This window comes from Pseudonaja textilis, chromosome 1 (genome assembly GCF_049901715.1).
Source record: "Pseudonaja textilis isolate UNSWEBS1 chromosome 1, rPseTex1.2, whole genome shotgun sequence".
NCBI classification, from domain to species: Eukaryota; Metazoa; Chordata; class Lepidosauria; order Squamata; family Elapidae; genus Pseudonaja; species Pseudonaja textilis.
In genome coordinates this window covers 28,706,645-28,721,963 of record NC_141990.1, presented here as the reverse complement: position 1 = coordinate 28,721,963, position 15,319 = coordinate 28,706,645, and the positions used below count along the sequence as shown (strand labels likewise).

The window sequence follows — 15,319 nt, the reverse complement described above, 5'->3', positions numbered from 1 at the left end:
TCCCTGGTTTACATTCTTGTATTTGTTTTGTTGTCCAAAGGTAAAAGTGAGAAGTTAAAGCTTGTTAACTTCACCTCACACTTTCATAGGAACTGATATTTGCAACACTTCTAAGTGTAATGCTGACAAGTTTATAAGATAGGTTTTCTTGTTTCATACCTTCAGCGGTTCAAGGAAGATGACACAGATGTACTATTGTTAAACCACAAACCACTAACTGTTTTAAAGTCTTACTTAAGAAAAACTAGGAAAAAACAGTTGCATTATGGAGAGTGGCAGTGGTCACCAGTCACATTGCCATTATTGAACAATATTGGCCAGGAAAAGAAAAACAGTTTCAGCAATTACAACACATGGATATATGGATTCTATGTGCAGCTTTCTTTGATGAGGATTGCTTTAGCCTGCTCATTTGATCTGGCAGGATTGGTGCAGTTCTGATTCCATCAATTATAACACTGTCATCTATTGGGGTCCCAGAAACATTTCTTCTTTATACCAGCATATAACAGTTAGTTAACAATTTGTAAATCACCTAGAGTCACTGGAAGCTGGGCAGCATATAATCTGACTCTATTCTTACCATGGCATTGAAACTGCTGAAGGTGTTATTTGCATAGCCATAGTTTCACATTTTAAGGGATATCTAAGAGACATAGCCTACTACTGCTGAGATGACTTGTGTCCCTTACACGTCCTTTAACATGTGAAACTAATAAAAACCCACTACTGAGGGTCCTGCTAGCCTATGACTTCCATGAAACCTATCCAGTGGGTCCTTTGCCTGTTCTTCTCCAACCTTTGGCTGGAACTAAGCTTCTCTGGCATCTTGACTCCAAAGGCCTTCTTTCACTAATTCTCAGCTATGAGGAGCACTTCAGCAGCCTGTAAAACAGACATGGACTCTTATGGCTGCAGATATATCTCCAGGATTTTGGGTGCACTTGTTTGCTTGCTTTTTTTCCTTCCTTCCTTCCTTCCTTCCTTCGTTCCTTCCTTCCTTCGTTCCTTCCTTCCTTCCTTCCTTCCTTCCTTCCTTCCTTCCTTCTTACTTACTTTCTTCGTTTTCCTCATAATTGTTATGCTCTCTTCTAGCACATTAAATTCTAGCACTTCTACTAATATTCCACTATTAGTTTCCCCTATATTTCCCCTAAGAGCCATGGTAGCGCAGTGGTTAGAGTGCAGTACTGCAGGCTACTTCTGCTGATTTCCAGCAATTTGCAATTTGGCAGTTTGAATCTCACCAGGCTCAACGTTGACTCAGCCTTCCATCCTACTGAGGTGGGTAAAATGAGGACCCAGATTGTTGGGGCAATATGCTGACTCTGTAAACTGCTCAGAGAGGGCAATAGAGCACTGTAAAGCAGTATATAAGTCTAAGTGCTATTGCTATTAGACTTTTTTTCTGAATTATATTATGGAATAAGTTGTTTTTGAATTGAATTTGAAACATAATGCTTAAATATGCATTAAAGTAGATAAATCTTGTGGACCAGATATCATTTGTTTAATTATCAAACTGAGATGAGCATTAAATATTTATACCTGTGGATCCAGGGGTGGGATTCCAATTTTTTAACAACTGGTTCTATGGGCATGGCTCGGTGGACATGGCTTGGTGGCATGACTTGTTGGTAATGTGACTGGGTGGGTGTGGTTTGTTGGTCATGTGACTGGGTGGGCATGGCTTGTTGGTCATATGACTGAGTGGGTATGGCTAAGTGGGTGTGGCTAAGTTATCATATGACTGGGTGGACATGGCCAGTTTAGCAGTCCATTTTGCTTTTGTCCTTCCTAAGCTGTACTTGCTGAATCCAAGGCATCTATTTAATAAGACTCTCCCCCAAGGGAAAAAGAGCACAAACTTTCTTGCCACTTGCCTAACTTTAGTACAACAGCAACTTCAGGCTCCTTAAAATATAGGCCATTAAAAAAAGGTTTAAAACAAACAGGATTTCCTTCAAAATAACTCCTGATCATATATTTCAGAAGACCACACAATAAACCAGTCTGAGAACTATACCAATTAAGACTGTAATGAAAACCCCCAAGATTTGGGAAAGAGAACCATTCTAAAATCCATTAGCATTACATTTCTCTGAATGCATCATATATCTTAGGTATTGTAAATTGATTTCTGTGCATTTAACTCATGGAATGACCTTTTGTTACTACTTTCAGCAATATTAATTTGCATTTCTTACTTTATTTAAAACAATCAGATTTCAAATTATATGAACCCCATTGAGATTGTCTGTAGGCAAACACAAACCCCACAGATTTCACACACACCAATCTGCTTTGAAAGGTAAATATTATATATAAAGTAAATGTTACAGGAAATACCTTAATGCTGATTACATCTAAAAGAGACCAAATCAGGAGGACTGACCAGAAAGTGACTCTCTGATAACTAAGGACAAGTCTTGCTCAAGTTTCATTTAGAATTGGAGGGATGACAGAGAAAGAAAAGAAAAGCTTTTAAATTAAATAGGCTTACTCTTGTAATTACACAGCTAATCAATTTAGGTCCCAGAACACAGACAATGAAGCAACAAAAACAAAAACACTCCCCCAGCCTCCTCCTCTCCCTTGTGTCTGCTGCTGAACTAAAGAAGGTTAGCAATTGAGCAGGGAAGCCAGAGTGGGAAAGATCTTTAGCAAAATCTTCACCTTAGCAACCTTAATAAACATACACAGAGGAGATGAATCCAAAGTCAGAGAAGGGACCCTTACAAGCCCCAGTCACTGCCTACTTCACTCCCACCTCCTTATATTATATTATTGAAAAGGTTACAAAAAAATCTCTCCCTGTTCTGTCAATAGTGTGTTCCTATCAAAGCTGTTATATGAATAGAATAGAGGAGAGGGAAGGGAAGAGAAAGGAAAGGAAAGGAAGGGAAGGGGAAAGAAGGGAAAGAGGAGAGGAGAAGAAAAGAAAAGAGAAGGGAAGGGTTTAAGTTTAATGCATATTTTTACAATGCTTACTGTTTTAAAACAACAAAAATGCCTCACATTCACCATTAAGATTCTTTTAGAACTTGGAGAGAATTGTTTTTCTTAAATTGATTTTTCCCCACCTCCCTCAGCATTTGATTCTAAAGTCTATCTGCTCATATTGTTAAGAAATATACTTTTGAATGCTGGTTGGTGGTTCCTTTCTATATCGGGGTGGAATTCAGTTTTCTTAATAACCAGTTCTGTGGGCATGGCTTAGTTGGTGGGTGTGGCTTGGTCATGTGACTGGGTGGGTGTGGCCAACTCGATATCATTCATGTCAAGGGGTGCTTCTCCTCACCTGGCCTCTCATGACAGTGGGGATGCATAAGTGTGAAAAATGGTCATAAGTCACTTTTTTCAGTGCCATTGGATCTTTGAATGATCACTAAATGAACTGTTGTAAGTCATGGATTACCTGTACAAAAATACAAAAAGCTTCTTTGCTTGCAAAAAGCTGCCCTAAATACTAATCATTAGATTAAAAATACCTACAAGCCAGAGTTACAAATCAGGCAGGGTGCCAGAACACCTTGAGGAATTAAAATAGTTAAAATACAGTGATAACTATCAAGCAGCCATCTCTTGCTCATAAAGTGAAACCCTTTAGCACAGAGGTCATTTAAGCTCTCCAGAAAAAACACACCCAGGAAAAGTAATCTTTAGATCCATTTGCACCACTTAAAAATACCAGATGGTCTCACTCACCTCATAAGATATCGTAAGGAAATCATCCAGATTTAAGGAAAGGTCACATGCCCCCCAGTAAGGCAGTAAAAAAAAAAATGCCAAGCTTACATCCTGCCTCTTAGAAGTATCCCCCCAAAACACAGTGCCAGATAATACTAAAGCAGTGAGGAAGACCCCCTTCCCAGATAGAAAAAGAAACCATGAGGCAAGAAAAAATTCAAACACAATACAAATTATTAAATCACAACAGTAGCTATTGCTTGTTGAAGCTGAATAAGGAAAATTATCCCATCAATAAACACGGGATTAAATGTCACCAAGCACAGAATTAACCTTCACCAAAAACCAGTTTTAGATCAAAACTCAGAAAGGGTATGTAAACTCATGTTTGAATGTCAATCTTTCTAGCTAGCCAAGAAGCTTTGCTGAATATCACTCATCTTGGTTCCCTGTCACTAAAAGCTTTGCTTCATTATTCAATTATTTCTTCAAAGTGCTGATTGTCCAGGGAAGTATTTCCTCCCAACAGCAGTGTAAAAATCTTAAAACAACCCTTCCCCTTTAAGAAAGCCTCAGAAACTCCAGAGACAGGAAGTCTAGACTGTCTGCCAAGAATGTAATAAGGGTGGAAAAAAACGAAAGGAGATTGCTTCTAACTACCGGTTCTCCAAACTGCATAGAAAGTTAACCAGGGGTTCTATAGAACTGGATAGAACCAATAGAATCCCACCCCTGTTCTATATGCTAGAGATATAATAAATGCCAAGGAACTTCACTCTTTGTGCAATGGACACATTCATTGTTAGTTCTTTTTTTAGTTTGACTGTCAACTTGCAAAACATTCCTACACTTGTTTCCAAGTTGCCATAAGAAAGGGGGGGGGAGAGAGACTGGGACTAGAGAAGCATCCAGCAAATGAACTTAGAAGCACATTCCAACTTTATCTTTAAAAAGATTGTAGCTAAGCTACTTAAGCTTTTGCCTTGCGAAAAACTATAATTGGAGAACATGATGGATGACACCTGGTCCATGTACATGCTTAATTGGATAAACTGATTTATGGCACACGGGGGAAGCAGGTAATTACGTATGCCAGAATCAGCTTCATACAGATCATGCCAGTATGTCACTCCTAATGAATTCTTTGAAGTTTTTGGAAGTTTGGCTCAAGGGTCATGATTTAATAAGGGCAATCACTGGAATCCTGACATTGACATTAATACTATGGTGAATAAAGTTCATGGGAAAATATGATTTTAAACTATTAATAGAGTGCTAAATGTTGAAAATATTCAAAATATTTTATCACTAGATTTTTTTTTAAAAAAAGGAAAATTTTGTCGCATACAAAGTATTTTTTATTTTTATTTTATTTTATTTGTTTGTCAAACATGTACTAGATAACAAGTATAAGCATAAACATAAACAAGAACAAAGGAAGTAAAGACAGATAAATGGGAATTGTAAGACAGGTATGGTAGGCACGCTGGTGCACTTATGCATGCCCCCTTTAAGGACCGCTTAAGAATGGGATGAGGTCCACAGTAGACAGTTTGAGATTGAAGCTGTGAGCATTTGAGGCTGTAACAATGGAGTTGGGTAGAGCATTCCAGGCATTGACCTCTCTGTTGCTGGTCATATTTTCTGCAATCGAGTTTGAAGCAGTTTGCCTTGAGTTTGTATCGATTGTTTGCCCTTGTATTATTGTGGTTGAAGCTGAATTTGGCAAGACATTGTAGCAGACAATTTTGTGTACTATGCTTAGATCGGACCTCAGGTGGCACAGTTTCAGATTGTTCAAGCCCAAAATTTCAAGCTTGGAGGCATAGGGAATTCAATTGTGAGTAGAGGAGTGGAGTACTCTTCTCGAGAAATACCTCTGAACCCTTTCAATTGTGTTAATGTCCAATATACAGTGTGGGTTCCAGGCAGATGAGCTGTATTCAAGAATTGGTCTGGGAAAGGTTTTGTATGCCCTAGTTAGCAATTCTATGTTACCAGAGAAGAAGCTTCACAAAATAAGGTTAACAACTCTTAATGCCTTTTGGCAATGCTGTTACAGTGAGCTCTGGGGTTTAGATCATTTGAGGAGAGTACTCCTAGGTCCTTGACAAAGTGACGGTCATCTATGAGATCATTTCTACCCAACTTGTATTTTGTGTTCTGATTTTTATTGCCAATGTGTAGGACAGAGAATTTATTAGTTGAAATTTGGAATTGCCAATTAAGTGACCATTCTGACACATAGTCAATGTCACTTTGTAGGGCAGCAGCATTGTCAGTGGTGTTAAATAATTTTACATCATTGGTGAAGAGAACGCAGCTGCTTTTAATGTGATCGCATAAGTTGTTGATGTAAAGCAGAAAGAATGTGTGTCCTAAAACGCTGCCTTGGGGACACTGCTGTTAATTGGTGTCAGATTTGATAGGGCCCTCCCTATTTTGACTATTTGTTGCCTGTTTGACAGGAATGCAGCTATCCACTTATGCAGGGATCCTGAGATGCCATAAGAGCTTAGTTTCAACAGTGGTTTGTCATGTACCACTGAATCAAAGGCTTTGCAGAAGTGTATGTAAAGACTTCGTAATAAAAATGAACTTCCTTCTTGCCTTCAGGAAGATCGACATTTTTCTTTACTAGGAAGCTTAGAGTGCAACAGCCATCCACTGCAATCTTACAGTATCTACTCATAAATCATTTCCATTGAATAGAAATACTTGTTTCAATGCAAGTGTCTGCAGTTGTTTAGGCAGTTATAAGACGTAAGGAGTGACTCAGAGAACATTGTGGGTTTTGGGCAATTATATATGATGGTTGTTCATGTTCAAAGAAGACACTCTGTTGTGCATGTCATCTGTGGACACAGAAGTGGCTCTGCCATCCCAGTCTAGTCCAGCAGTCCAGAATAATTGGGTCACCAGAATTCCATTGTTGTAGTATATGTAAGTGTTATTCTGTGATCCTGTTTATGGTTTTTTATCAGTTTTCAACAACACATTTCTTTAAAACAAGTGGAGGCTTCATAACACAAGGCTCACCAGTGAGTCCTGCCAGCAACTACAGCTTCTAGTTCCCTAGGCTGAATGGTATAGTGGCACAGAGTTTCTTTCACAGTGTTTTCATAGCGCTTGCATGATTGATCTTGAGGTCTCTTCCCAGACTCAAATGCAGTATAGAGCAACTAGAGAGGCATATGGTAGTTATCTATTCTACTGATGTGTCCCTATCTTATCTGGCCTCTGAAAATTAGGAAGTCAATGTTGGTGGACTTTGCATGATCCAAGGCCTCCAAGTTGGAGACACAATCTGGCCAACAAATGCCAAGGATAGAACAAAGACTGCACATGTTCAATTTTTTTCCAGTTGCTTGATGTGCCTTTGATACAGCATCCAGGACTCACATCCACTGTGGAGGGAAGAAATAAGCAGAGCTTGTAAACTTTTAGCTTTGTGAGAACACATGATTGAGCAATCTAGTATGTAGCCATCCCAGTGCTTGGTTGACATTGCTGATTCTGAAGTTGATGTTTTTGTCCAAAGACCTTTCCCTCAAGATGAGGCTTCCTAAGTATTTGAAGCTGTTTCATTTGTCAGCTGGATGACATCAACAATGATTTTATAATCTATGGGCTTAGTATTTTCACTCAGCTAGTAAAGTACTTCAATCATATTCAAACTGATAATCAGACTAAAGAGCATAAATGCATCTGAAAAAAATATTAAAATATTTTTTTAGTGCAAACTGAAAGGAAAAAACAGCAACAACTAGTGAAACTCATGTATATGTCTGCACCAATTGCTTCTGTCAACTATAAAAGGTGTTGGAGTGTTGTTAACTGGAGTAACTGCCAGAACCCTGACAGCTTCATTTCTCTAACTTTATTTCAATCTTACAAAAACATTTACAAAAAGAGTTTCATATTTAAAAAGCCCTTTCAATGCACCCTATCAAAAAATATAATCAATAAAGTCAAAATAACCTGTATGCATATAATTATATCTAATGTGTGCTAAAAATGAACCATTTATGATTTGCTGTTTTCACATGCTAAGATAGAGCTGGAGTCATCAAGCCCAGCCTGGAATTGCTTAAAATGGCCAATTTGATGGGCACGATCGTAATTGTCTGACATTATTATATATTTTCTTTTCTCAAATATTATTGGAAGAAAGGTTTCAAGAAAGCTTCAAGATTTGCTGGTTGGTTCAGTGAAATATTTCTGGCTTTCTATGAGCAGGATCCCTGGAACATTTGGAAATGATATCATGTCCATTTTGTTTCAGTTGGCCCCCATGACTCCCTCCAGTGGAGGTCTTTTTGCCCTTCCCACACAATCACTATTGAACTCTTCCAGTGAATTCTGACTCAGAGAAATATGGTGTCACTAGGCCATACCAACAGAAGGTTCCATGCCTCACCAATGTGAAAGATTTGTATTTCTAAGATTCAGAAAGAGGGGCAATTACTGGTGGTTGCTGAGATCAGTGCCTACTCAGTCTTAGTCTAAAATTGACTCTGTAGTTTCCAACCTGCTGGAGATAATCTATTCAGTCAACACTATCACCAACCACTTTTCCAGAAAAATTTCTCCTAGTGTACAATCACTGGGTAGTATACATATTTAAATATGTATGGGTATGTAGAAACTAGAACAAAATGAGAAACAAAAACTCCAGTGAAGCACACTCCAGTGAAGCACACACACAAAGAAAACACAAGCTGTGTCCCTCCTGTTTCATCCTGGAGCCTCAGTCATCATCAATGCAGGCCCACTGATCTTCAGGCTGACCTGGTTTTTCTAACAGAAGATTGACTTGAAGGCATGGCAGATGAAGGGGGAAAGCCTAGTTTGAAAGGTCCAGACTCTCCCTCAAGCTAAAGGAGAAGAGCCCTTGAAACTAATGCCAAGAAATGGGGGAGATGGGAAGCCCCATTATATACTGGGCAAGAAGTACTTGACTATTCCTATTTCCAGCAATCAACTGACTATGCTATCCTCTGAATGGTTGTGAAGGTGGTCAAGATTAATCCCATAGCAAGAATGCAATGACTGGTTGACTGTGTAATAAGGAAAATACCAGGTTACTTAAAAACAAATTTTAAGTTCCCTCAGATATAAGTGGAGATGGGATGAAGACCATCTCCTCAACTCATAGAGGAAAGTTTATGGATGCAATTGCTAATTACTTCATAAGAACATGTTCATCAGACTCAAATCAGCACTTGCAGCAGGAGCTTTCAAAATTCAATACAAAATTCAAATATTTGATCCAAATTCATTAAACTGTTTAATTACAATGTTGTTTCACTGCTTGCTGTTACATAACAGTTTGTAACATCCTCCATTAATATCACAATTGCTGAATATTCCACACTAGAGAGACAATGTTCATGTCACACTACAGAGGCAAGCTTCTGGCAATAACCTCCCAGAGTTTCACAAGTGCTTGTCGTTGGTGGTTTCACTGCAGAAAAGAAACAGAAAATATTACTGATGTGACTTTGTCCTTCCAAAATAATGGATAGAGGTATAGACAAGAGATTGGGGGCCACAATTTCAGATTTTATTGTGAATCTAGTAAGTTAATTTCTTATTGTTTCTATTGTCCAATTGCTAAAATGTAACAAGCTATGCATGGTCACATTGAGGTTCTGTTTCAATCTCTCTTGATCAAAAAATAAATAAATCAGCTAGCTCAGCATCCAGTACCCAACAACAGTACCTACGTATCTCAGTGAAGCCTTCAGGTAGAACACATCTTGTAAGAAATTTGGGAATTAAGGAAATGGACCTTTAGCACATAGCTTTTATAATGTGGACCCCAGCCATGCCATTATCCTTTAGTTAACAAGTCATTCCCAGCCTATTGTACCAAACCTCATTCACCTCCAATTTGTTTTCACAAACTCCAGTTCAGAAACACTTTCAGGAGCTTTGTACTTTCAACTGAATGAAGGTGAAATGTGAGTTGATAACAGTGTTGAGAAAGCTAAATATGGTGTTGTCTAATAATTGTTGACAAGAAAGTTGGAAGTCATTCTATTTCATAACTAGCACTTTTTTCTTTCTATTTTTTCTTGCACTTCCTTTTTTCTTTTCTTTTTCTTTAAATTTGTCTTTTACTTTATGTAGGATCCTCAATAAATATAAATTTTAACAAATGGAACATTTGAGAAGCTTATCATGGTTCAGGTAAGCTTATATGAAGCTTAATAATAAAGAAGTTAGAACCCTTTTCTTAAATTGTTAATGTGGCTTCTTAATTAGGCTTTCCAGATATTAGCAATAAAACTCCAGATGACCAATAGCTGATAGCAAATAGAGAAAATACTTATGATCTTGCAAGCAACTAATACTTATGCAGAGTTTTGCAGCAGAAAAATACAATGCCCACATATTTCTCATCTCACAACTAAGAAAGACATGGATCTCACCAGCAAACTCTTGCAGCACTTGGCATTAATGCCACAGTTATATGGGAGACTTCCATGCACACAATTTTTATGGAGGGCAATCTGGCAGAAGCCACCATTCTTCACACAAGCATCAGGTTGTCCTGCATTTAGGAAAAAAAATATTTGAGCAATTATCATCAAAACACAATGGTTATAGATTTTCTTCATGTACTCCTCTTGTCTGTCCCATGATGCTACTATATTATCCCCAATATTGCATGTGGGAACTAGTGAAGCCCAGAAAATATGTCAAAGGATATTGAGGGATAGCAGTATAGTCTCATCTTCATCCTCTTAATTACATATGACTTCGAGCACAAAGACAGGAGGCTACTACACATGTGCCAGGATAAAATATGCCAGATGGAATGCTGAAAGTCTAACATTTTTTATCTATTTCTTTCTAAAGATGTCCAAAAACAACTTCTGATTTCAATGGTTTTGAGGCATTGCAGAGAGTTGGTCAAGTTGTCTCTGAAGTCATCTCAAATCTACAGCTCGATGATTCCTGAACCTTTTTAAAATGTAACTTGGAGAGATTTTAGGGATTCAAGAGGGGCCTTCAAAAGAACCAGGTGTTTAAGTACTGAATCACTAGCTCCCCAAAGCACCCTTTCTCCCACTGATAGCACCTTTATGTTTGTGAATCATTCACCAAAGTTATATTTTTAATCTCTCCCCAGGCTAAGTCCATCACTGGACTGCCATGCTAAAGTTTCACACTAATTTGATAGAGGGGGTATCAACTACATGTGGTCCCCAATTTAGCAACAAATTGGGACCAGTAATGTGGTTGTTCCAAAGGTTCTTTTTCAAGAGGCAACTGGACTTTCTGGTTTTTCTTTGAAGACATTTCGGGTCTCATCCAAGAAACTTCTTCAGCTCTGACTGGATGGTGGAGAATGGAAGGATTTATGCTCCTTTTAGACAGCTGGACATTTGCATTCTTTTATCAGGTCATTAAGATCACCTGGAGGTTTATCTGTGTCATCAGGGTCACATGATTGGTGCAAATGGCCTTCTTAGAACTGTTGAAAGGACTGTGTTGTAGATTAGAGATAAATGATGTTCTATCCCTCCCACTCTGTTGAGAATGGGCTATTCAATTTTGACACAGATGCCCTCTTTGACTCCTCTTGAAAAAGCATCTTTGGGACAACCATGACCTGGATGACTGAGAATCTCCATAGACATTCAACAATTTGGTTGTTAGATCAAGCAGACCTGAGAAAGTCATAAATATGATGATTGATTAAAAAGGCACTTTTCCATCATCTTTGAAACTGAAAATTGTTGGTAAATGGGATAGAAGGACATATTTGAAATTCTGAGAGCATTGCATGCATGTATAACCACAGGGGTTGAATTCACAGACGTCTTGCTTCATTTAAAAAGTGGTTCCCATGCTGAGCTTAGTCCAGTGAGCAATCGTAGGAACTTCCTGCTTTTAAAAGAATTCTCACCACAAGATCTGTCCTGTGAGGGAACATGCAACATTGCAATGTACATAGAAATTTTATCTGTCTGCCCATCTGGCTTTCTTCCTGCAGAGATCACCAACTTAGCTATTTATCCAAAATTGATTTAGTATAGAATTTCAGGATATCATTATCATCCAAATGTAACATTTGAGGGGGGAAGGAATGTCATAACTCCCAAGAAATCTTAGTTAAGAGATAAAATTTTGCTTCATAGAGCACTGTCTATCTTCCAAATTAATGTTTTTCTTTCAGTAAAAATTCAGGATGATTAAAGGGCCAGCAGACCATAAGGTGGCTGCCTTGGGTTATAAAACAAAGAATTTCCTAATGGAAGAAGGTTTGCTGAAGAGACTTTGTGGTTCACTTTCCAATTTTGACATTCATTGCTTCTTATCATTTATTCATAAAATGAAACAGATTAAAATGAACATCATGCAAAGTAACTAATGAAGTTCACAGTTAGCTGGCCCTTTCTTCAACCTACAGGTTTGGAGATAGCAATGGTTTTGGGTCTTTGTAGTACTATTGAGACAAAGGTATATCACAAGGGTGAGCAGTAGTAGAGCAGAAAACTTGTTTCCACATTGTTTGGAGACTCCATTTCTTGTGACAAATGGAATACTGACCCTGACATTTCTGAAAACTCTTGAGAAACTTGGGGATAATCTCATATTTCCTGGTGAGAATGTGTAAGATTGGCTGCTAAGCAATGGAAATGAAGCCTAGAGAATTGCAGCAGTAGGGAAATCTAATGAATAAATAGCAATTTTTTTTCAGATATTGAAAATGAAGGGGAACTCCAAGCAGAAACTGCACCAACTCCCCAACCCTAATGCTATGGACTTAAGGCTACTGATAAAGGGCAACATGAAAAGAAAACAGGAAGGGAAGAGAAATAGGAAGAGAGAAGGGGCAAAGGAGATATGTCAGTATGCCCCTAGGAAGAACTAGGCAACTCTCTTTAGACCCAGTCCCTGTTGTGAACCTATAACAAGAAAAATCAGCTGCCCTAGAGCAACATGCAGTTTGTCTTATACAACACACTTCACACTAAGCCCAGGAAAATAAGCACCTTTGGGGGATGGGAGAGCTTGATGGCATGAAAAACTCCCATAAAAAAGAGTTAGGCTTTTGGTCACATGGTTGTTCTTACTATTTTGATTTTTTTCCAGGAGCACTCCCCTCCCACCACCCCAACAACCTTCTTAAAAAAGAACGGTGGTTGCATTCACTTAATACCCTACAACTAAATATATAAGGTTAGTAAATAAATCAATGAGAGCCAGTTTGATATGGTGGCTAAGATACCAGGCAAGAAAGTGAGTGACTCTGAGTTCTAGTCCTGCCTTAGGCAGAAACCATCTGGTTGACCTTGGGCCAATTACTTTCTCTCAGCAGTAGGAAAGAGGTAATAAGAAAGCACTTCCAAATTCTTGTCAAGAAAACTTCATGGACTTGTTCACATAGACATCAGGAATTAACATTAACTCACAGACACCATAGATAAAAAAAAAAATAGGGTCAGCTTTATACAAGACATGAAGAATGGTTTTCCACAACCTACTGTATACCATTTTGCCACAACCTACTGTATACCATTTTGCCAAGTCCAGTTCCACATAATAAATGTACTATTTTATTAATTCTTCCATTACCTGTACCCTAGTAATTGGGAAGGTCCCTTAGCAGCAATACTGATGAAGGACAGCTGGTCTGATTAAAGCACTTATATAAATTACAGGACTATCCATTTGTTCTTCAAATTCACCTCTGACTATTGTAAAGCCAGATGTGTGTGTGATTCAAATCATGGATTTCCCTCAAAAAGTGGGACTGCTTTTTTTAAAAATAACAACAACACCAATTTCTATCAGGCTTTCTTTTTTTTTTCCCCTTCTGCTTCTATTCACCCCGGTTCCCTCAGCCTCTTCTTACCTGAAGAAAGATAGAAGAGAAGAAGCAATGCAAAGGTTAGGAAAAGAAACTTCATGACTGAAGTTGCCTCTGAAATCTCTCCAGCTAGTTCAAAGAAGCAGAACTGAAGAAGAGTTAGGAAGACTCTAGAAAAAGCCCACAGATCTGTCTATTTATAATAAGTTATGGTATCATAGGAATGTGGAAATATAGTATAGATTACTGATGTGGCAAACATTGCAAACATGTATTTCCTGTTATGCTCCTTTAAAATTACTCCCCCCCCTCCCTTATCAAAACTCAAGGCTCCCCATCGTGTTCACTGGATACTTCTTGTCCTAGGTGAAGTTTGTAGTTTTGCTCAACTGCCAATTGAAGTACTTCCTGCTGCTAACAGGGCAGATGAGCAGCTCAGAGGTGCAAAAGTGGAGGACAGTACTTGGACCATAGAGAAAAGCAAATGGTTGCAGCTTCATGAAATTGACTAGTGAAACAATTGGAAAAGGATCAAGGGTTGAAAAGTCAAGAAGACTCAAGAAGAGAAAGAAACTGGATCTACTGGGCCCAAAAGGAAGGTCCCAAGCAGCCACCCTGAGATGACTATGAAAGCCTCTACAGCTGGACAGGATCTTGGTTGTTCGAAAGGCCAATTCAGCAGAGAATGAGTTTGTTTAAATTCTCAGAGTTCCGTTCATATGTATTGTACCTTAATGTGTTGTGGAGGAAGTGTGGGGAAGGACTATTAGCTTCTGAACAAGCCGTCTCTAGAGGCTCTGAGTTCAGTAGTTTATCAGTGATTAAATTCTGGCACCTACATCATACAATGTGTGATATAGATACAATCATACATATAGTTGATGTTTCTTTATAAATTATGAAGCTCTTCACATGTGGCCACAACCTGGTCTTCTTCTTATTGGTAAAGGACACGAGGGTGAAAATGATCATTTTGGATTCCCCATTTCACACCAGGCTTGTTTCAAATGGAATAGAAAAAGAGCTGGAGAGCTTCTGATTGGGAGAGCTTATGGAAATCAGCTTCTTGAACTCAGAATGGCTTTTGCCTTAGAAACTCCAGATGCTGTATACACTGTATGCATTCGTAGAAACAATTTAACCTGTGGTAGCACAACTGGAATGTAACTTTAGGCCTTAACTTACAATCAAGTTAAACTGCAACACACCAAACACTGACCAAAAGAAACCTATCACCATAAAATCTGCTGCCATCCAATTGTCATTCCCGAGTTGTGGGGGGAAGGGAATCAAGATGATACCCATTATCTAAAACCTACTTCTTTTTTACATTGCAGTCCCTAAAGGTCATGTCCAAAGACTAGAGATGAAGAGAGGGATCCATGCTAATTTGGGCAGTAGGTCCTGAGATTATCCCAAACCTCTCAATCAACTGAGCATGACATCTGTGAAATTGGTCAAGATTATACCGACAGGTACACTAGGTCTTGTTGCCTATTCAATGGGGAAACCATCAGACTAGCTAAGGAAAGGTTTAAGCTTCTTCATGCATAAGTTGGAGATGAGACGAAGGCATCCTCATGAACTCATAAACATAGGAAAGCTTATGGGTGGAATCGCTCATCATTTCCTAAAGATAGCAATGTGCCCAAAAGATCAGGTTTGTTCCTGATAAATCAGTTGGAGATTATGCCTGTCTGAGAATTATTGATTTGCAACGGACAATTTCTGGATGCCTGACAAAGAATAGCAATATGCCCAAAAGATCTCTCAGAATTCCAAACCCAGTAATCAAATTCA

At 38.5% G+C, this 15,319-nt stretch overlaps 1 long non-coding RNA gene across 1 annotated transcript; it reads right to left on the bottom strand.

Annotated features, from left to right (window-relative positions):
• Window positions 1-8,956: 8,956 nt before the first annotated feature.
• Window positions 8,957-13,691, bottom strand: LOC113446358 (uncharacterized). The gene is made up of 3 exons (XR_003375467.2): window positions 13,565-13,691; window positions 10,128-10,249; window positions 8,957-9,157 (listed from the first exon to the last, which is right to left on the bottom strand). It is a non-coding gene; the product is annotated as an uncharacterized LOC113446358 (long non-coding RNA).
• Window positions 13,692-15,319: the final 1,628 nt, after the last annotated feature.